Raw genomic sequence first — 5,823 nt, 5'->3', positions numbered from 1 at the left:
TACGCCCGATCGACTTCTCTCGCAAAATTACATGGATATAGTGCGCCAAAGAATTGATTCCAGCACTTTTCAAAATCGCGAAAATTTTCGCCAAAAATACAAAGGGGTTAGCCTTATTCTTTTTTTGGGCGAAAAACTTTTGGTCTCAGATTCGATCTGAATGACCCTTATCTGACCAATTGGACCCTCAGGAACTCAGAAAACGCAGCGAAAAGCGCGTAGGATCAACAGGAGAGAAATGGCGAGCGAAAAAGCACCTGCCGAAAAATGTCGAAAACACAGGTTCTCGTTTTTTGGCTGTAACTTTTGATGCGTTGATCGCAGCGTATTGAGACTGGGCCCAGTCGATTTCTCTCGCGAAATTACATCGATATATTGCGCCAAAGAATTGATTCCAGCACTTTTCAAAATCGCGTAAATTTTTGCCAAAAATACAAGGGGTTAGCCTTACTTTTTTTTTGGGCAAAATACTTGTGGTCTCAGATTCGATTTGAATGACCCTTATCTGACCAATTGGACCCTCAGGAACTCAGAAAACGCAGCGAAAAGCGCGTAGGATCAACAGGAGAGAAATGGCGAGCGAAAAAGCACCTGCCGAAAAATGTCGAAAACACAGGTTCTCGTTTTTTGGCTGTAACTTTTGATGCGTTGTTCGCAGCGTATTGAGACTGGGCCCAGTCGATTTCTCTCGCAAAATTACATCGATATAGTGCGCCAAAGAATTGATTCCAGCACTTTTCAAAATTGCGAAAATTTTCACCAAAGATACAAAGGGGTTAGCCTTACTTTTTTTTTGGGCAAAATACTTGTGGTCTCAGATTCGATTTGAATGACCCTTATCTGACCAATTGGACCCTCAGGAACTCAGAAAACGCAGCGAAAAGCGCGTAGGATCAACAGGAGAGAAATGGCGAGCGAAAAAGCACCTGCTGAAAAATGTCGAAAACACAGGTTCTCGTTTTTTGGCCGTAACTTTAGATGCGTTGATCGCAGCGTTTCGGGACTACGCCCGATCGACTTCTCTCGCAAAATTACATGGATATAGTGCGCCAAAGAATTGATTCCAGCACTTTTCAAAATCGCGAAAATTTTCGCCAAAAATACAAAGGGGTTAGCCTGAATCTTTTTTTGGGCAAAAAACTTTTGGTCTCAGATTCGATTTAAATGACCCTTATCTGACCAATTGGACCCTCAGGAACTCAGAAAACGCAGCGAAAAGCGCGTAGGATCAACAGGAGAGAAATGGCGAGCGAAAAAGCACCTGCCGAAAAATGTCGAAAACACAGGTTCTCGTTTTTTGGCTGTAACTTTTGATGCGTTGATCGCAGCGTATTGAGACTGGGCCCAGTCGATTTCTCTCGCGAAATTACATCGATATAGTGCGCCAAAGAATTGATTCCAGCACTTTTCAAAATCGCGTAAATTTTTGCCAAAAATACAAGGGGGTTAGCCTTACTTTTTTTTTGGGCAAAAAACTTTTGCTCTCAGATTCGATTTAAACGACCCTTATCTGACTAATTGGACCCTCAGGAACTCAGAAATCGCAGCGAAAAGAGCGTAGGACCAACAGGAGAGAAACGGCGAGCGAAAAAGCACCTGCTGAAAAATGTCGAAAACGCAGGTTTTCGTTTTTTGGCTGTAACTTTTGATGCGTTGATCGCAGCGAATTCAGGCTGTGCCCAATCGGTCTTTTTCACGTGGACATCAACGATTCTAAAAAAGGCGTGTAAATCGCTATGGGACTAACAGCTGGCAAAGTCTGAATAAAATGCATCAGTATTCAAATATTCACAACTTTATTACAGGGTACATGAAATATTCGTAATAAAATATCATACATAATACATCGTATTCTGCAGAGATGCTTTGCGCTTGTACGCAAGTCGCAACTCAAACTATGCTTACTATCCACTATAATGATTGTCTGATATAAAGTTTGTCATACTTTGCTTAAGGTAATATATAATGGACTTCTTTATTCTGTTATAATAATCAGAATTATCATGCAATGTTTAAGCATATCTTTGCGACTGTTTTTGTTTTACACTTTCGTACAGAAACGAATTGTATAACCCTTTTTAGACTAATTGGACCCTTTGTAACGTAGAAAAGACATTAAAAAGAGTATAAGACCAACAGCAGAGGGGTGACGACAGAAATCTTTTGATTCTTGGGTGTATCTCTTGATGCGTTCCTTTCGCAACATGTTTTCACTTGAAATAGATTTTCGAACTGGGGCTTGCTTCCTGGTTCGTAAATATGATCTATCTGACTCAAAACATTAACATGATGTTTATATTTACTTTACAGTCATGTAAATAGAAACTGAGTTGGTCGTAATTTTACTAATTTCAGCTTGAATCGCAATTGTTTATCGAATTTGAATTTAAGCCTTTTCTTTTTACGAACAATCAAAAAAAACTATACAGGTAACATATTCAAATTAAAATTTTTATTCAAAAAGTAGAATTCTAGTTTGCTGTTTCAAGTCAATTTCGGGCAACCGAAATGATTTGGGAAAATTCCAACATTACTTATTTTGCAAAGTTCAATTCAGGACAAATTCATAAACTACCTCGTTTTTGTATAAATACAGGCCCGGTGTGGACTCGTGGGGCAATAGCGAAACAACTAAATTTCTTCCGGACTTGAGAAATCATTATTATAATAAACGAATAATCTTCTTTTGAACTTTATAATTTATTTATGCAATTCAGTTTCATCCCAGATTACAATAATTTACATAGGTGTGTGAAAATAATTATTCAGTTTTTCACAACTACAGCAAGCTTGTGACCATAGCATTTGAAATTCGTTTGTACTAATTCAGTAGTTATAGATGCGCTAATAAAATTTATTATATTATTATGTAATTAATTAACTGTAATAATGCTTACACAATATTTTTGATTTGTTCTTATGCTGAAAATATTTATTACTATTCAAGGTATAACCCGAGGTGGATAGCGGTGATTGTTGGAGGTGGTTGGCTGTGGTTGGAGGTGGTGGGAGGTGATAGAAGATGGTTGGAGAAGGAGGAGAAGGCGGGGGAGGAGGACAAGGATTTGTGCTCGCTGAGTTTAACATTTTTATAACATTTATTGGCAATTATAATTATATTTTACTTGAAATTTTTCAAATTTGTTATGTTTACAATAAATTATCTCAATTCATTTGTCGCGCAAGCACAAATTCAGTAACTTTAAATGCGCTAGTAAAATTTATTATATTGTTATACAAGCGCTCCGTAGTTTCCATCACCGTCAACCACCTACGACCACCTCCCACCACCTCCAACTACAGTCAACCACCTCCAACAACCACCGCCAACCACCTCGGGTTATACCTTGAATAGTAATAAATATTTTCAGTACAAGAATACATCAAAAATATTGTGTAAGCGTTAATACAATTAATTAATCAAATAATAATATAATAAATTTTATTAGCGCATTTATAGCTACTGAATTAGTGCTTGCGCGAAAAATGAATCGAAATAATTTATTGTAAACATGACAAGTTTGAAAAATTTCAAATAAAATATAATTATAATTGCCATTAAATATTATAAAAATGTTAAACTCACCAAGCACAAATCCTCGTCCTCCTCGTCCTCCTCCTCGTCCACCTTCGACCACCTCCAACAACCGCCAACCACCTCAAACGACCACCGCTATCCACCTCGGGTTATACCTTGAATAGTAATAAATATTTTTAGCATAAAAACAAATCAGAAATATTGTGTAAGCATTAATATAGTTAATTAATTACATAATAATATAATAAATTTTATTAGCGCATCTATAACTACTGAATTAGTGCTTGCGCGAAAAATGAATTGAAATAATTTATTGTAAACGTGACAAGTTCAAAAAAATTTACATTAAATATAATTGTTGATCCTGGTCGTTCGATTTTTTTTCCGATTCAAAATGTTATCTGAAGCATGCATATTGGTTTGATAGTACAAAACATGACGGTTTCAATAATCAAATTTGTAAACTTGAAAATTAGTCCGGACGGTCAAAAGTCATCAGTTCATGGACCTGGACAGCCAGAATTACGGAAAATTAGTCCTGAAGGTCAAAAGTCACCAGGTCAAGGACCTGGTGCGCAGCGTTACTCGAAATTTGCGGAGCGCGATTTTCATACATCCGCTCTACTGCGCGGTTGTTTCCAGACTGAGGAATTCCGCTAGCAGATTTTCGATTACTATAGATCGATGACGTCAAGAGAAAAAAAATTTTGGGTCACTTCACTTTCTGAACATCCAAACTTTGGTTTCGAACTTGAATACTATGTATGATTATGATGTATGATGTATGATGTATGATGTATGATGTATGATGAATGATGAATGATGTATGATGATATGATATGATTCATAATGATTTCAGTCTTTACCTTTCAGACAAGAAATACGCACTTTATCTGTCCTGCCGATTCCAGACTCAAGCGGCTCGGCCCTTCGATGGTCAGCCGTTGACTAAAGATGCATTCTTCAGTTAACGGGTCAGCTAATAACGCTGCCGTTCTGCGACAGTTGGATGATACAAATTTTTGCTCGTACCTTTCAAATGTGTGTCAAAATAGACTTGAACTTTCGAGAAGTTTCGTTCTATCTCTACCTATCAAAGAAAAAAAAAATCGCCCGCAATCACCTTTTTAGATCTTTAAGGGATCGTCTCAGTGTGAAATTTTCAAAAAATTGTTTTTTTTTTTTTTGCATTATCGTATAGTATACACTGTTCTAAACATTCTCTCAAATTTTTAAATCGAAATTCAAATTATTACGGTCGCTACAGCGTTTCTTGTAGAAAGGGAACGGGTTTTCTACCTGCGCAAGTACTAAGGTGCTTAGGTTCTATAACCTTGCAGAATAAACTGTCCAAGCATTTCAGTTAGTTTTTGACATCCACCATGGATAGACGTACGAGAGAAACCCCCAAGAAAAAAATCAAGACCTGGCATCGCCGATTGATCGTAAGTAAACGATTTATATAAACTTTTCCAACTTCAATCTTTAAACGCGTTTTTCTCAGAATGGTGTTTTTCAAAACGGTTTCCACTCTCAAAGGAAGAGTTTTAAAGATATCTAGTTACAATTTCGGGAGAACATTTTAAACGTCATTCTTTATCGCGCTATGGAAGCTTTTTTTTTTTTTTTTTGAAAACTTCCTATTTTTTTTTACGAAAAACTATCGGAAAAAAGGGCCACATTCGACACTTTTTGTTCAAACCGCCGCCATTTTGTCAAATTTGAAAAAAGAAAAAAACCCGTCCATAGCGCGATAGCGACTTTCCTACAGATCAATAATCTTTTTGAAATTTTTTTTTCAGATCAAAATTGCGGCCGTCATCGTGGAAACCGTGCAGCACCTTTTTTTTTCACGTGAAATTACAACAATTTATACAACAATGATGCAATCAATAAATAAACTTTAAAAAAATCATTTTGTATTCTTCATAAACCTATTTATTTATGAAAAAAAAACCGGACCGATTAGTTTATTTGAACATTAAAAAAAAAATTCGCGAAAATCAGTGATTTTTCGGAGGGTCACACTGAGACGATCCCTTAAATCAGGACACCGCGTTAAATACTGTCTCATATACGGAGCATCTATTTCATCTCGATCAAAATCAGCGCATCCGTGATGTATTACAGTTACTCTGAATTTTTTGCCATACTGGGCCCACTTGCCCGACGAAAACTGGTCACAAAAATTTACTCAGGGGTATCCGTCTTTATATTCTTTCTGCCATCAACCAAAGCCTCAATCATCAGCGCCCTCTGCTGGTGATACGAAGTTTAATTACGTT

The sequence above is a fragment of the Neodiprion virginianus genome, chromosome 1 (genome assembly GCF_021901495.1).
Source record: "Neodiprion virginianus isolate iyNeoVirg1 chromosome 1, iyNeoVirg1.1, whole genome shotgun sequence".
NCBI lineage: Eukaryota > Metazoa > Arthropoda > Insecta > Hymenoptera > Diprionidae > Neodiprion > Neodiprion virginianus.
The sequence above is the reverse complement of the archived record's forward strand: the minus strand, read 5'-3'. Positions refer to the sequence as shown.